The 17,886-nt window shown below is 38.8% G+C and overlaps 1 protein-coding gene and 1 long non-coding RNA gene across 7 annotated transcripts in view; one reads left to right on the top strand and one right to left on the bottom strand.

Moving 5' to 3' along the window:
* HYDIN (HYDIN axonemal central pair apparatus protein) overlaps window positions 1-17,886 on the top strand; it is a 383,131-nt gene that overhangs the window by 48,392 nt on the left and 316,853 nt on the right. For 4 of the 5 annotated variants that reach the window (XM_072817826.1, XM_072817838.1, XM_072817832.1 and 1 more), the window contains exon 1: window positions 4,454-4,534. The exons of the other annotated variant lie outside the window; for it this stretch is intronic. The gene's annotated coding sequence lies outside the window, so the exon portion shown is untranslated. Of the gene's footprint in view, window positions 1-4,453; window positions 4,535-17,886 lie in introns of those variants that run through there. 5 annotated transcript variants of the gene reach the window in all.
* On the bottom strand, window positions 536-4,444 carry LOC140628592 (uncharacterized). Of its 2 annotated transcripts, XR_012026661.1 has the most exons (3): window positions 4,176-4,444; window positions 1,620-3,344; window positions 536-876 (listed from the first exon to the last, which is right to left on the bottom strand). It is a non-coding gene; the product is annotated as an uncharacterized lncRNA (long non-coding RNA). The 2 variants fall into 2 exon arrangements; XR_012026660.1 differs by lacking the exon at window positions 4,176-4,444 and having other exon boundaries at window positions 1,620-4,169.

A 17,886-nucleotide genomic window follows, 5' to 3' on the forward strand; every position in this document is an offset into this window, starting at 1 on the left:
GGAAGCTGGGAAGTCTAAGATCAAGGTGTCAGCAGATTCAGTGTCTGCTGAGAGCCCACTTCCTGGTTTGTAGACTCTTTTTGCTGTAACCTTACATGGTGGATGGGTTCTAGGGAGCTCTCTGCAGTCTATTTTATAAAGGCACTAACCCTGTTCATGAGGGCTTCACCCTCCTGATCGAATCACCCAGTGGCCCCACTTCTTAATACCATCACACTGGGGGTTAGTGAATTTCAAATTTTGGATAATGACACAAATACTTAGTCTTTAGCACTGGTCAACTATTTGGAGGTGATGGCAAAGAGACAGAAAACTAGACTGAAGGGTGGTGATAATACTAATAGAATGATATTTTTCCTTTATTAAACACTTAGTTTATGTTATTGTCTCATGCTTCACCAATTGTATGCAGTAGTTGATCCTATTTTACAGGTGTGGTAACTTAACTACAGAGAGGTTACGTAGCAAACTCCACACAGGGAGTAAGTTCAGAACTGAAGTCATGTCATAATAATAAGAAAAATTATTGCTCATGTATTATTCTAAAAATTATATACACATTTATTTCTATGGCTCTTTACAGTGAATTCATGCTTTCTGGGTATGTGCCCCCTACGTTCTTGACCATGGCCCTTCTCTGCATGGGTCCCCTGGACCAGGATTGCTGAGGTGGGCTGGGTAGGCTTGAGGCCCCAGGGTAACAGGCCAACTTAACCACTCTGAAGTCTAAGGAGGGCTCAGTCTTCACTGCTCATTGACCCAGTGATCTGCTCACACCTTGGAAAGAAGAGGGCCTGGCCTCATCTCTTATCCCATACGAGTGTGAGGTTCTGTAGGGGTCTGGCAGATGCAGAATTGAGACAGTCTTCATCTTTCCTGTTGAAGGCACATAAATGGAAGTTAGCAAAGATCCCTAAATTTGATCCACTTATTAATGCCGAAATTAGTTTTCAGCGGGATATCCATTTCTAGATGCATGGCTTTTTAAACATTTTTGCATTTGTTTTTCCCTTTGTTGCCTGCCCACCTGTCTATCTAGCACTGAGAACAAGCCAGGCTTTCATCACCATGCAGCAGCTGCAGATAGACCCTGAGGGAATAGCAGCTCTCAGAAGCCCCAGAAAGGCCTCTAGGGGTTGGGGATTAAATGCCAGTCTTAGGTCTGGCTACGAGGTGCTATGCGACTTTAGATAATCTGTTTTTCTCCCTGTAATAATATGCACTTTAATCCTTAACTTTATACATCTTCTACTGCTCTGTACACTTCAAGAATAACACATGTTCCTGCTTGTATTTATAGCCTGTCTCATATTTCTTCTGTAACCCTTAAGTCAGACAAGCATGACTTGTGGGCTGCAGTCATAAAGCAACTTGATTTTTGTCTTGTAGTTTCTTTTTTAAAATGTCTCTGTGGGACAAATTGTTTCCCTGTCTGTGGCTGAATTCAGGTGCCAAGACCTTTACAGACCCTCCTGGGTGTCAAGATCCAGTCTCAGTACAGTTGTTAAAATGTTATGTCCAAGGTGATGGTCAAAACTTTTAAGTATGGCTTCTCTCCTGTTTTAGTTCGGGCTGCTGCAAGTAGGAACGCTACAGCTGGGGAATGAGAGTGGGGTCACCTTCTTCTTTCCTGTTGTCTTCTACTTGGGCTCATTGCCAGCCTCTGCACCTGTGCCCCAAGTTGGGCAACTGTTTTCTGGCCCCGTTGGGATTGGAGCATGAAGAGGGAGGAAAGAAATAGACAATAAGAAAATTGTTATTTGTCTGATACTGCCATGATTAAGATGATACTTCTACTTGTGGGGCACTTTCAGGAATCTTTCAGAAAGCTTACCCTCATCACCAGGCATCTGTACCCTGTAGTTCTCATAATGGGGTCAAAGGCATCTCTTGTTTGCCTGGTCCTTGGCCCCTAGGAACCTAACAATCTTTGATGAAGTCTCTTGTTGCACCAGATTTTCCTCTCAGAATGGATCCAAAATGACCCTACCCGTCTTTCTTGTGTGGCCCATACCTGCTCTATAGAAAACCCCCATGCATTTTTTTTTTACCTTGATATATCCTGGGGGTTGGGGGCAGGTTGTCCCCAACCAACCAATTCTTCCTTTGCTGTCTGCTGACTAGTTCACCCATCTCTTGCCCTTTAGAACTTCCAGGTAGGATTCAGACACAAGCCCTCTGTGCCCTCTGATATGGCAAACTCACTGGTGGTCCCTGTAAAAACCTTTCTTTAGACTAGAGATTAGGAGATGGGGTTCACAGCTGAGCTCTCTTCCCCAGTCACCTTTTCCCGAACCTATTTTCTTTGGAAATTCTTGTTCTAGTTCTTCTATTTGAGGTTGCTGTCTATCCTGCTTTCAGTTGAAATGTCTCTTTCATTTTTTAAGATTATGTACTTACTTATTTATTTATTTATTTATTTATTTATTTATTTATTTAAAGTATCTCTACACCCAACATGGGGCTCAAACTCATGATCAAGAGTTATGTGCTCCTTTGATTGAGCCAGCTAGGTGCTCCCTGAAATGTCTGTCTTAATATCTGTAATAAGATGTCACTTGTTTATTCAACTAGCATTAAGCTCCCACTAGACCAGTGCTAGCTAGTAGAAATATAATGCAAGCCACATACATAATTTAACACTTTCTAGCATTTCAACCTAATGATTAAAAACAAGAAACAAGTGAAAATAACTTTAATAATAATAATCTTGTTTAACCCAATATATCCAAAATGTTGTTTCAGTATGAAATCAATATTAAAAATTATTAATGAGATATTTTACAGTATTGTTTTGCACTATGTTTTTGAAATCTGCAGTTTATAGTTGCTTCACGTTCCAGTGTGGACCAGACACACACCAAATGCTCAATGGTCACATGTGTCTGGTGGCTACTGTAATAGACTGTATGGCGGTAGAGTGAGCTCTATAGGCAAGACGGGTGATCTTGGTCATCACTATATATCACAGTGCTTGGCATATGGTAAACACTGGATATTTGTGAAATAGAACTGGAATATAATAGAATGAAGAAATTATCCAGAGACTTGTTCAATGACTTTCCACACCATGTATAGTCTAAATCATTCAATTCTGCCTACATTAAGTTAGTCCATGTGGTTTGTAATTCATTTACCCCCTAAGCATTTATGCTTCATAAAGGCAGAGATGTTTTGCTCTTATCCTCACGATCCACTGTAGTTCCTAGTTTTGTGATATGGAGGTTCATGTAGTCAACGGATATTTATTTCGTGTCTGTGCCAAGCCAGTTATTTGGGGTGCTGGGGATCCTGTGTTGAGTCATATCCTCAGGGAGCTCACAGACAATACGGAGTCACAAGGGCTATGAAGGAAAGAAAGGGTGATATGATAGGGTGTGACTTGGGATGGGCGGGTAAAGGAGGAGGGAGAAGTTGCTAGTCCTTTGAAAAGCTAGATTAAGGTCAATCTGATAGTCTTTTCTCACACTCTTGCAAACTGTCTTCTTTTCAGCTGTATTGGCCTTTCATTTTTCTCCAACATTCAAGTTCATTTCTTTTAACTGCTTTTCTTTTGCCTGTGTTGCTGTCTTCCTTGCTGGTGTCTTCTCTAGCTGGTGTCTTCTCACATCTTGGTTCAAATGCCATCTCCTCAGCGTGAACCTCTCTGACCACCCTGTTTATAGGGCATGTTACCTTAGACACTTTCTACCATATCACCACATTTTATATATTATCAGAAACTGAAATGATCTTGTTTATTCATCTGTTGTTTCCTACACCACAAGGAAAACTAAGAAATTAGGGCTTTTGTCTTTACAATTGCTATACTCCAGTGGCTAGAAAGGTGCTTCTTTGACAAATGTATGGCTCATAATTAATGATCAATAGTTATTGAATGAATGAATGAATGAATGAACGAATGAAAGTCAAGAGATAGTTCGAGTCTTTGAGAGATGTCTCAAGGCAGGATTTGAATGAAGCCACAGTCTAAATGAAGTCTGGGAAGAAACACACTATTTGTGTCTGTGATCTCTGAGAAGGAAGAAGGGGTTAATGCATATAGAAACTATTCGTTCCGACTGTCTTGGGTTCTGGCCCAGGCTCCTTTGAGAATCTGTACTTAGAGACCACCCTACCGGTTAAATGGATATAAGCTTTTACAGATAACTTAAGAAGGTTCATGCACATTTTACCTGAAGAGGTAAAATTGACTCCAAGTTAAACATTCCTGAGGAAATGCGAACCCTCACAGTACCACGGGGAGACACATGTTGAGTGAGATAACGCAGGAGCATCCTTCAAGAGGTAGGACGGGTGCCTGCTGACGGGGCCTCTAAAGACGGAGGGTGCCTGAAGAATTCCCGAGAACGAGTTCAAGTCCGCCCACCAGCGCAGCCAGGCAGTTGCTATGGACGCTGGCCTGCTCCAATCGCGCCGCGGCTTGCTCAGCTGCGCCGTCCGTGGTTGCTGTGGCAACGGATGGCAACAGCTCCGGCCCGACGAGAGGAGCAGGAGCTCGGAGCCGGGTGCGGGCCCCTGGGCGGCGGCGCCTGTGAGTTGGCAGCAGGGTCTTGGGGGGGAACAGGGCGCAGAGCTGACAGGCAGTCGGGGCTGCACGAGGGTCCGAGGTCCTGGCAGCGATCAAGGGGTCACCGCGCGAGGGGCTTAGGGACTGGCCGGGGCATCCTCTCCTCGTGCTCCCACCCTTCGTCTCAGGGCCCCTCAAGTTTTCCAGACCCCGCTCCTCCTCAGCCTTCCCGGCCCCTTCTTCTCATTCCCATGACAATAGCAGAGCCTCCGACCCGGGGTGTTCACTTTGCTTCTAACTTCTATTTAGCCCTGAGGCCTCGAAGCAATCATTTTTCAAAGATTTTGTGTTTTGTGGCCCAGGTGGGGTGCCACGCTCCCACCCCCTGGTCCTCTGCACTCTCCTTCCCAGGAAGACCGTGACGATCAATGTCTCATCTCACCAATACACCCTCAGATGTACTTCATCTAAATGGTCGCATTTCATAGCCATGGTCCTGCTCTAAAATGGTTCGTTTTAAGGATTAGCTCGCCTTTACAGTGGAGCATTCTAGGCCCAGCAAGCGCCCCATGATGAGGGCGAGTGAGTGCCTGTTGCTATGACTCACCACCTATGCTGGATGCCAGGTGTATTGTCCTCTGTGTGTGCTCAACTGTTTACCTTGGATTTGCTTCTTGCTCCCTTCCTCTAGTAAGTCTTGGCCTTTTCATTTCATAATATTTCAAATACTATGTATTTTATCAAGATGATTCTTCCCTACTCTTCTTTACTCCTTAAAGTAATCAACGTCCTACTTCATATCCAGTACTAAGGTATTTTGCAGGAGAAAAAAAAAAATAGTGTTACCCACAGGATCTGTGACATACTCTTGATTAGGCTATTTGGTGGAGTCACATTTTACTCTGTTAGTTTCAGAAGTCATTGCTAAGAACAAAATTGGCCTCAGTCAGAAATATCCCTGGACAGTCCCTTAAATCACTTCGAACAAACCAGTTCAGAAATTGAACCATTGAAAAGCCTTCATTCTGAGAATATTTAAGATTCCAATTTATACACTTTTCCTATATGTCACCATAAATTAGTAGAAGGATAAATTTATCAGTTCCGTTATGTCTTTATTCTTCTAAATTTTGCTGCGGCCCTCATTTCATACTTGCTTTCTTTTTTGACAATGTCAAGGAAGCTGGTACCATTTGAAGGGCTACCTGGACATTACTCTTTGCATGTTGGGCTAGTAAATCCTTAGAATCATTCATGTGTACTTTCCATGGTGTTCCCAGTCTGCACTGGACTGACAGGATTTTCCAGCAGTGACAAAACCAACACTAGCATTTTCAGGACTATCTCACCTCATTCTACAACCCACTGACGAGAACAGGAAAGACAACCACCCAACATTTAATTTAATTTAATTTAATTTGATTTAATTTAATTTAATTTAATTGTACCACCCAACTATTTTAAAGGTTATTTTTATGTCTTTTGATTTGGCTAAGTATGAATGTAGTTGAAATTCCATCATCCTCATTGATGTAATTTTCTTGGGGTCTTATTTTAGGGGTTGTATTTGCTCTGCGTAAGCATCACCATTTGGTATTTTCAGTGTTTGAAGAGTTTGTTTTTCTGATGAGAAAATAATGGTTATCACTTTGTTATAATTTACATTTGCCAGATTACTAGTGAGATTGAGCAGTAGATGTCTATTGACTTGTTGATAACTGATCTTCTGTGGATTGCCTGTCTTTATCTGTGCCCAATTTAAATTTGACCTTTTTGTATTGATTTTTAGGATTACTGTTCATACCCTGGATATTGATACTTTGTATGCCATGTTGAAATATAAATTAAATTAATATTTACTACTGGTATGTTCTTAGCTATTTTTTAAAGTCAGGTTTATGATGTATAATTTATATACTATAAAATTCACCTCTTTTAGATGTACAGTTCCATGATTTTTGAAAAATATATGGTCATGTAACCACTTTAATATATAGAATTATTCCATTGGCTCAAAAATTTCCCTTGTATCCAGTTGTCGTCAATCCCCTTTCCCTACCTCCAGCCCCTGGCAACCAATGATCTGATTTCCATTTCTGTATTTTCCAGAATATCATGTAAATGTATTCATAAAATACACAGCACTTTTTTGGTCTTGTTTTATTTAACACATTGATTCTAAGGTTTATACACACTGTTGCATGTAACAGTGGTTCATTCCTTATTGCTGAGTACTATTCAATTGAATGGATGTACCACCAGTCAATGGACTTCAGGTCGTCTCTCATATTTGGTGATTATGAATATATAAAGCTGCTATAAACATTCACATACAGGTCTTTGTATCAATATATTTTATTCTGGAGTGGGATTGCTAGGTTCTATGGTAAGTATATGTTTAATTTTATAAGAAACTGCCAAACTGTGTTCCAAGTGACTGTACCTTTTTGCCCTTCTGCCAGCATAGTTTTGCTTACTCTATAACCTTGCCAGCAGGTGACAATTTTGTTAATTATAGTTATTCTTGTAGATGTGTAGTGGTATCTCATTCTATTTTTGATTTGAGTTTCTTTCATGGCTAACGGTGTTGAACAACATGTGCTTGTTACTTTATTTTGTCTTTGGTGAAGTTTCTGTTCATATCATTTGCCCCTGTCTTATTTGGTTGTCTTCTTATTGAGTTGTCTTTTAAAGTAAAAAAAATTTAAATTTAGAGGTAGTCCAGTTTATCACCATTGTCTTCCATAGATTATGCTATCTAAAACTTTTTGCTTAACCCAAGTAATCATTCAATCACTTTGTTGTTTTGATATTTTGTTTTATTTTATTTGCATATGAGCAAACTTAGATTTATTTGGGGGGAATAAAATGCCTCTGACATGTGTGTGAGAATGATTTCTATAACCACAAAGTAGAGGGGAAGTTATTATTTGCTATTAGTTCGCAGCATAGTTTCACAGACTTCAAAAGAGTTTTGAGAATGTTTCTCCACGTTAGCAAAAAAATATAGAACATGAAAATTTTCATCAAGTTTGAAAGAAACCCATATAGCTTGTGAAATCATGTTTTAGCTAACATATTTTGGGATCTGTGTAGAGATTCTTGACATATGTGTTTACGTTTATCTTTTGGGGGACAGTGTTCATAGCTTTTATCCAATTCCTAGTGGGACTCAGACCTCAAAGATCAAGGATCGCTGGTTTAGAATGAACACATGTCAGAGCACAGGGGATAGTAATACACTTGATAAAGGTTGGTATCACTGAAGGTGAAGAAACAACCTGTGGGCAGTCTCTTTGTCTCAAATGATTCCTTCTAAGATCTATTCCCTTATGAACACTGCAGAGGCACTTAGTATTTGGCTAGTCTTCATATAAAAATGCCTTGCAGGGGGAATGAGGGCTTGAAAAAAGGCAAAAATGACTGTTGGATCATGGCTGGGAGGATTTCAGGTTGGGCAGAGAAGGATAAGTGAAGAATTGACAAATCACCAGATGGCCTCCACAGAGATTTCATTTGAAAAACCATAAAGTTAGTCTTTTCATTTTTTTGAGGATTTCAAGTGCTTTAAGTTCTGATTTAAGAGTTATATTTACCCCTTGTGGTGGTAGGGAAGAAGATTCGGCTTTTAAAAAATGTTCTTTACTTAAAAGAAAAAAAAAAAAAGGTTCCTGGGTAAGGTAGGTAGGGGGATGGAGTACCTGGCTGATGGGCATTAAGGAAGGGAAGTGATGGGGACGCCTGAGTGGCTCAGAAAAATAAGAATGAAATGACTAAGAAATTTCTTGTAATTTCTTGGCAGTTCATAAATCTCCTGCATTTTATTTGGCATCTTCTTGCTTTAATAGGCTATCTAAAATGTCCTGAATGTAGGATTGCTCTAATAACATTATGACCTGATTGCATCTGTGTCTGTTGTTATTTAAGTCACTGTTGTAAGCCCAAGTTAAATAATGTTGCCTAATTCTATGTTCTGTACAACTATGTTGTTGATGCTTGGTTTTATTATAAATAATCCACCCAAGTTTGCAGCCGTGGCTTTGAAAAATCCCTAATTAAAATAAATTTCAAGGTTAAGCTATTTTTATTCATGCCTGAAAATAATTACCGATACTTGTGGCTTTTAAAATAATAACAGTGTTGTAAGCATATTTCAAAACCAGGAAGGCAGAAATTTGTGTTTATGAAAGCCAAAAAATTAGTCTTGCAATACTTTGGAATGTCCCTGGTAATTAATTATAGTTGATGTATATTATATGGAACCTCAAAGATTTTAGCAGGAGGTGGAAAAAGAGGGCCCTGATGTATTTCATTTTTTTTCTTTTATTTATTTATTGATTTATTCATGACAGAGAGAGAGAGAGAGTGAGGGAGAGAGGGAGGGAGAGAGAGGCAGAAACACAGGCAGAGGGAGAAGCAGGCCCCATGCAGGGAGCCTGATGTGGGACTCGATCCCAGGACCCCAGGATCATACCCTGAGCTGAAGGCAGGCGCTAAACTGCTGAGCCACCTAGGGATCCCCTGTATTTCATTTCTGATATAATTCCTGTCACTCTCAGAGGGAATTAGAGTTTAATAAAAAAGAAAAACAAAGGGATATAACCTATGAAGAGTAATTAATAACTTTAGCTTTATCAGAATGAAATTCCATAATAAACGGTAAGCTGTCTTTTGCTAAATCATGAACTATTGCAGAGGGAAAAAGCAATATACTCTTTCACGATATGGCTCGTTATGTTAAAACTGTTAGTGGTAGGGGAGTTTTGTACTTGTTAAGCATTTGTGTTTTTACATCGCTGTGTGTAATTATAATTAAACAGATGGTTCCTGAAAAGATAGTGTGTTCTTAGCAATTAAAACTATGGCAAGCTGCTTTTCCTTTTCCCCAACATACAATTAAACTGAATGGAATCACACACCCTGTGGGTTCTTCAAAGGAAAGGTTCTGTGTCGATTCAAGTAGATTAGTATTCTGTTCCGCAGCCCTGTCATCTTGCCCCTGCAAACTGAGAGCTTTGCAGCTGCAGAGGACTTCCAAACATGGGTTTTAGGAAGTAGTTACCGCTTCTCTGCTTTCTCCCTGAATCCTATTTTTGCTGTAGGGAGATTGATAGATTATTTTTTTATTATTTTTAGAAAATATTTATTTATTTGAGAAAGAGACACACACGTACACAGTGCTAGTGGAAAAGGCAGAGGGAGAGGGAGAGAGAATCTCAAGCAGACTCCATGCTGAGTGCAGAGCCTGATTCAGAGCTTGATCCCAGGACCTCAAGATGGTACCTGAGCCAAAACCAAGAGTCTGATGCCCAAACGACTGTGCCACTCGGGTCCCCCTGATAGATTACATTTTTAACTGGGATTGGTGGAACAGTCTCTAAAAACCATTGGATGTGTTGTATCTTACATAGCTTTCTAAATTCTGAAGAATTTCTAAATTCTTTCTAAATTCTTACAATTTCTAAATTGCTCAGCTAGCCCATGAAATTCCTTAAGGGCACAGGAAAATTAGATTTTTTTTTTTCCTTCTTAAGATAGCAAATATTGGTGCACCTGGGTGGCTCAGTTGGTTAAGCATCTGCATTCGGCTCAGGTTATGATTCCAGGGTCCTGGGATTGAGCCCCACATTGGGCTCCCTGCTCAGTGGGAAGCCTGCTTCTCCCTGTTCTACTCTTCCCCCTGCTTGTGCTCTCTCTCTCTCTCTCTCAAAAAAAAAAAAATTAAAAAAAAAAGACAACGAATATTGACATGTTTGCTTGTGAAAAAATTCTTTCATTTTGGAGTTTTTAATCAAAAGAATATAGAATTTACTTTGGAGTCCAGGAAAACCAAATTCTGTTTCATTTACAATTCCTTTTACAACAAGGAAACTTTAGGAGATTTTTCAACAAGGATTCAGTGCCCTGTGAAATATTTCGCCTTTCAAAATATAGCTTTGTGGCCAGTGGCCCCTCCCTGGAACCAGACCCCAGCAGTGTTAATGGGTCTCCCCCAGAGCAGTGCAGTTTGAGCCTGTGGTGCTCTGTTCACAGATGAAACCTTGGAAGAAGTGTTTTGTTTGCACGAGCACAAATAGGCCCGAATATACTTTCAATGATTTTAGGTACAGGCTTTTGTGCCCACAAGTAAGCAGTTATTTGCTGGGGTAATTAACCATCTGCACTTTATTATGGGAGTGCAGCTGGCTAATTATGCCCGGTGCCCTAGGGCAGGTTCAACTTCTCATCTGCATAAGAAGTGGGTTTGCAGCAAAGGACACTGACCTTTACAAATGAGCCCCTAAATTTAACCAGTTCAGTTGGAGGTCACCACTCATGGATCTTTGTTTTATTTTGTTTTGTTCAGAAGTGAAATTTATATATGGGTAATGATATTTCTATTTGTAAAGCAATTAATAACAGAACCATAGGACAGCCATATTATGATGAGCCAGGGACAATGAGATCCCTGCTGAGTTCAAATTGTTTTGGTTACTTATTTTGAAAAAAGTGGCACATCAATATGGATGTATGTATATTTGTGAACTTGTACAGAAACTTTACATGAGGTAAATTGGTGTATTAACCATTGCAGAGTCATTTTCAGCAACAGTCGTACATTTTTCTAGTACTCATCCAGTAGTTGTATGTTATTGTATACATATAATATGAAGAAGAAACAACAGAATGCTGGAGAGCAGAGTCTTACATTTTTGAAGAAACAACAGAATGCTGGAGAGCAGTCTTACATTTCAAGGCAGTTTAAGTTCAGGAACAATGTTAAGTGTGAAGGGGAGGTGCTGGGGTGAACTTCCCATATTTATCTGTCTGAAATTGTCCTGAATTCACCCTTATTCTTGAAAGATAATTTTGCTGGTTATAGAATTTAAAAATGGCAGTTTTTTTTTCTTCTGACACATTTGAATTCATCATTCTACCATCTTCCGGCTTTCACTATATTGATAGATTAGCTTTTAATGTAACCACAGCTCTGTTGAAAATAATTTTTATTGGCTTTTTAAACCATTTTTCTCTTTATTTTTGGTTTTCTTCACCCTAAGATTGAGTCCAGGTATGGATTTTTCCACCCCCCTTCATCTACGTAGCTTGGGATTCGATGGGTTTTTGGAACCTATAAATTGGTCTCTCCCAGCATTTCAGTAGACTGCCCAGCTAGTTAGTTTTCAGTTACTGCCTCTGACTCTTCTCTGGTCACTCAAGGCTCTCATGACCTCAGTCTCTGTCCTTCATGTCTCTGGACCTCCCTTGTGTGTTTTCTGTTCCTTTGTCACTCCATGTACTAACCTGCCTAATTCTTCTGATCCATTTTCTTGTTCAGTCATGTTCTCTTCAGCTATTTAAAATATGCTTTTTACTTTTCCAAATCTGTAAATTTAGTCTCTGTATCTTTTGTTGCCAGATGTTCTATTTGAATCTTTTTTGAATCTTCTATACAACTCCCCCCTACAGCATTTTGTTTTTAAAACATCTAAAGAAAACTTGAAGTAATCATCGTACCTAAATACCCTTTACTTGGGGCCATCAGTTGTTGTTTCCATTCTGCCACATTGGCTTTTGCACACACTCTCTCTCTTTCTCTTCTGAACCATTTGAAAGCAATGTAAATTAAATTTTATAAATTTTATAGTTAGGAGTTATTTGCTAAGATTAAGAACATTCTTTTATGTAACCAAAGTGTTGTTATCACAGTCTACAAACTTAAAAAAGATATACTATTGTCTGATAGGCACTCCATGTTCATATTCCCCAGTTTTTAAAAAAAATTTATTTATTTATTTGAGAGAGTGCCTAAGGTGAAAAGATTTCTTATTATACTTCTCATCTTGAGCAGATTCTAATCATTGACTTCTGCCTCAGCAAGTTCACCAAACAAAGCCCCAGTTGTTCAGGATTAGCAAATGCCCTGGGACAGAAGTGGCTATAGAGTTTTAGTTCTTTGCTTACTTCTCTGGTGTTTGATTGCATTTAGATATTGGCCTGGTAATTGCTCACTGTATTGATAGCTTTTTAATACTTTTAGGGGGAATTAACATTTATTTTTCCCCTAAAGTTTTTAAGTAGTGTTCACATGAATGGTTGGTTCAACCAATTGTTATCTGCCATTACTGGAAGTGAAAGTCATCTTTAATTTTAGGAGAAAAATTTATTTCTGTCCTTATTAGAAATGTAGGCTGGTATAAGTATTTTTCATACTATCATAATGAAAATCGATCTGACCAAGTTCTGCTCTCTAATATCAGTGTACAAAGAATTTCCCAGTCAGTATTTACCAATGTGATAATGAAAGAAGAAAAATGACCCTGTTATATGCCAGACAGCTCAGGTACAGTTTTATAGTATGCAACCAGTCCCTGTCATTGGTTTTCATTACTGAATTCTGTTATGACAGCCATCCAGTATGAATTAAAAAAATTATATTTGACATTTTAATAAAAGGTAGACATATAGCATTTAACAAGTAGCTGCTGGTAAGGGTGTATGAGACAGTGATCAGTGTTGAAAGCACTCCGTTTGAGCAGGGACAAGCTAACTTGTTCTTCATTTGTTCTTGGGAAATACCACATCCCTAATGGCTGGCGGAGATTGATGAAAACCCCAGTCTCTTTCTTCATTGATGGTAGTTGGAGCCTTGGAAGGGTCAATGAGTAAATCCACATTTGCTCTACTATGTATAGCTGGCTTTCTTAAAGGGATTCTAAATATTTTCTGTGAAAGGAAATATGATTCCCAGGCTTTATTTTCGTCAGAGGGATTTGGTTAACAAATAAGATCACTTTTAAATAATGTTTGCAAAAAACTCTTGAATTTATTAGTACCTGGAGAAAATTTACTGATTTTCTGTAAAGAATTTTCTCTGTAACCCTCAATAAAGTTATATATGTCTTTAAAGTATGAAAATGAAGTATTTCTAGTTATCTCTTCTGGATTCAGATGACCCAGAATTTTTTAATCCATGTGAATTTCTGCAGAGATCTTGCTATGTGCTAGTTTTAGTCACATGTGGATTCGGGAAGAGCAGAATTATTTGTGTATGAAATTACCTGTGCTGTGTTAATTAATGCAGATATCTAATGACTTTTCATGATTTCCAGATTTTTAGGCACCCTGGATGGTACCCTGATGGTTCAAATGAATTAGTCTATGCATTATATATAAGTGCAAAATGTTTAAACTTATTCTCTCCTATTCTAATAGAAGTAAGGCATTTTTAGCTTGCTTTGGAAATAGCAACTCACACCATTACATATTAGTTATTTGCAAGTCTTCCTAATAAACCCCAGGAGTAAATTTTAAGTAAACGTATGATTTCTAAAAATATAACAATTATCATTAGAGAGTGCTAGGTTTTAAGTAATAGAAACTTAGTTCAAACTTCAGTACAGTTTAATTAGAATAAGGAATTTATTAGTCCATTTAGCTAGGACACCAGGATGGCTGATAAGACCAAAGATGAACCATTTGTATCAGGGCCTCAAAGTTTAGAACTGCTTGCTTTCTTGCTTGCTTGAAAAAAAGATTTTATTTATTTTATTTATTTATTTATTTATTTTTTTAAAAAAGATTTTATTTATTTATTCATTTATGAGATACAGAGAGAGAGAGAGAGGCAGAGACATAGGCAGAGGGAGAAGCAGGTTTCCCACCTGATCCCTGGACCACGGGATCACGGTCTGAGGCTCAACTGCTGAGCCACCCCGGCGTCCCTAGAACTGCTAGACAATCAGAAGAAATACTTTATAAAGATAGATTGTCAAATCAAAAGCTGTTGAAGCGTATTCCTTATTGAGTATGCATTCTTGAATCCAAATAAGATAAATAGATTTGAGAAAATGATCTGCTAAACCCATTGTAGGCATATGAGAAGATGTTTTCTCATGTTAGAAAATTTCCTAAGTAGAATAATTGGTATGGCACACTGGAGGGAAGGACAGTTGAATTAGGGATTGTTGTGTTAGGAAAATAAATTAACATACCCAATATTTTCCTTTGCTTATATTTCTTCCACAGAAGAGTCACAAAGAAATGATAGACTGCAGCTTTAAAAAAAAATTATTTTAGAATTTTGCTAAATTAGCAGGAGGGGGCCATTACATTTGTTGTTGATATTAAAATATGAGTAAGCCCTCATTGATTTGATAGTTAATTCCAAAATAAGGAATTTTAGTTATCAGTGAATGGTAATTTCAGTATTTCTTCTTTATTGCAGCAATTCATAAACAAATACATATGTATTTCTTTCATACAATGAAAATAATATGAATTGCCTAGGATTCATAAGAAGCTTCTAAAATACTTCACCTTGAGTGATATATATGTATGGTGTAAATTGAAGCAAATTCTCCAAATCAACATTCATCATGTGTAATAGCTGTAGAAGTCAGAGGCATTCCGTTTGTGTTGTTGCAAGCCAATTGGCCTTTATAATCTGGTAGTAACAGAATCAGTGGTATATAAAATAGAAGTTGTTATATTTTAATAAAGCAAACATGGATTTAAAATAGTTTGTTATGTTTATAATAGCATATTTGACAAAATGAACAAGACTTATCAAAAACTGCTTTTATAAATTTTGGTCTAAATGGTTCTCAAGTTATTCATGCTATGGTAACACATTACAAATAATAAATAAACTGCAATTATTTATAATGAATTCACTTTGTCAAGAGATTGTGACCACAGAATACAGCTCAGATGACACTTGTGTCAAAGAACATAAATTGGCTCAAATAGCTCAAAAGATCCTGCCTGGATCTAAGGATTTAAATAATGTCATCAGAATTCAGGCTTATGACACTGCTTTCATATGTGGCTTCATTCTTAAGAGCCTCTCTCCTGTCATAGGGGCAAGAAAGCTGCCTGTTGCTTCAAGCCCATATCCCACTTTTCAGCAACCTCAGTGGAAAGAAAGTGTGCCTCTTTTTCAGCAGTTCCAATAAAGTCAGAATTATGCCTCATTGGCTCTGACTGGTTTAACTTTAGTCATTTGCCATATCTAGAACTAATCACTGTGGCCAGAGAGATGTGATATTAGGATAAGCTACTCCTGGATTGGGGTAAGGAGTGGGGTGTTGCTCTGAAGAAAAATGATATTGATCCCTGAAAAAGGATAAATAGATCCAGGGTAGTAAAAACTTATAAATACCTGACAAATGATTCCTTTTATTTTTTAATTTTTTTAAAAGATTTTATTTATTTATTCATAAGAGACAGAGGGAGAGGCAGAGACATGGGCAGAAGCAGACTTCCTGTGGGGAGCGTGATATGGGACTTGATCTCAGGACTCTGGAATCATGACCTGAGCCAAAGGCAGATGCTCAACCACTGAACCACCCAGGTGCCCCAAATGATTCCTATTTATTGATTGATTGATTGATTTTAAAGATTTTATTTATTTATTCATGAGAGACACATAGAGAGGCAGAGACATAGGCAGAGGGAGGAGAAGCAGGCTCCATGCAAGGAGCCCAATCCGGGATCAGGCCCTGAGCCAAAGGCAGATGCCCAACTGGTGAGCCACTCAGGTGTCCCATGATTCCTTTGTAAAATGAATATATTTTTGAGAGGCACCTGGGTGTCTCAGTTGGTGAAGTGTTCAACTCTTGATTTTGGATCTCAGGGTTGTGAGATCAAGCCCCACTTTGGGCTCAGCATGTTGAGTATGGAGCCTGCTTAAGATTCTCTCTCTCTCTCTCTCTCTCTCTCTTTCCCATCCCTCTCTTCTTCCCCATCGCCCTCACATGCTCTCTCTCTCAAAAAATTTTTTTTCTAGAAAAAAAAATGAAGATCTCTTTGAGAAAGAAAGCATAGATGGCTTAGTGATTCAGCTACCCATCCAATCACTCCTGAAATATTTATTGACTCCATGCTAGGCATTATGTTAGGCTTATATACCAATGATAAGGATGATGGTCAAGGTCTCTGACCCATGAAGCTTGTTCTCTAGTGAAGAAGACAGACAGAGAAATCTAGTTACACAAGTTATTTACTCAATATGTGAAAAGTGAAATTGCTATGAGACCTTAGGAAAAGGCTTTCTAGAAGCAGTGATGTTTCAAATGACACCTGTGAGATGAATCTAAGTTAGCATGGGGAAAAGGAATGAGAGGGAGAGAGTTCCAGAGATTTTACCTCAAAATAACCTTTTAGTGTGATCAAGAGAAACAGGGCAGCCTGACAACCTAGACAGAAAGGAACCAGAGTATCCTGGTAGGGTTAATGGACTTGGAAGGAGAGACTGGGCATTCCAGAGACAATTATGCACTTTACCATGTCATCTGAGGGTGCCTGTAATAGTGTCTCATAGTTTGGATCCATACACAGATTAAGACTCTTTTTTAAAAATTTTTATTTATTTATGATAGTCACACAGAGAGAGAGAGAGAGAGAGAGAGACAGAGACATAGGCAGAAGGAGAAGCAGGCTCCATGCACCGGGAGCCCGACGTGGGATTCGATCCCGGGTCTCCAGGATCGTACCCTGGGCCAAAGGCAGGCGCCAAACCGCTGCGCCACCCAGGGATCCCAGATTAAGACTCTTTCTGAAAGATCTAGCTAAAGCTCAGAGGGTCTGAAGTTTAATATACATTTTCAAAAAATGTTATTGCTTTTATTGGTTCTTCAAGTGAGAAGGGGCTGAAGAATAAATATGTCCTTGGTTGCTTGGCAGAGAAATTTTAAATGTTTACTTCTGGCCATTAAAGTTCTGTAAATAGGTATTCATTGTTAATAAAACAAGGTAGCACTAACTATATCTCAGTCTGATACCTAAAATGAATCACAATGTTAAGACATCAGCTCTATAAATCTTGGATTAGGTGGCATGAATGGATAATCCAGGTTATTATCCAGACATCTGAGCAGTGCTATAACTTCTACCAGTCCTGGGAACTATGTGTATTGTGCTTCATTTTTGGGTTTTATCTTCAAATAAAAAAAAAAAGTTTCATTTTTGCATTGGAAAATTCTTCAGTCATGGAATAGGTTTTCTCCCCTTATACTATCTACACTTTGGCAAATGAGGATTTCTGCTTCTGAGAAGGGTAGACGAGGTAGTACAGGTCTGTCCTCCTGCCAAGGACAACTGGAAAACTTGGGTAGGTTATCAACAGGAGCCTGCTTCAAGGCAGTAGAGAGCTAACAAGATGGTGAAGAATTATCAGGCCAGCTCTAAGTGGAACAGGGACCCAGGGAAGTGAGTTCAAAACTTAGAACCCCTGAGAGCATATGCAAATAAATTCCAAGGAAGAAGCCAAGAGAGTAAAAGACAGAGCAGTCTTTGTGGGCTAAGGCAGCAGGGATTGGTGGATAGAGGGCACCTGCTGAATTCCTCTTTGGGTTTGGACCTCAAAGGGCTGCTTCAAAGGAATAGAGATGAAC

This window comes from Canis lupus, chromosome 3 (genome assembly GCF_048164855.1).
Source record: "Canis lupus baileyi chromosome 3, mCanLup2.hap1, whole genome shotgun sequence".
NCBI classification, from domain to species: Eukaryota; Metazoa; Chordata; class Mammalia; order Carnivora; family Canidae; genus Canis; species Canis lupus.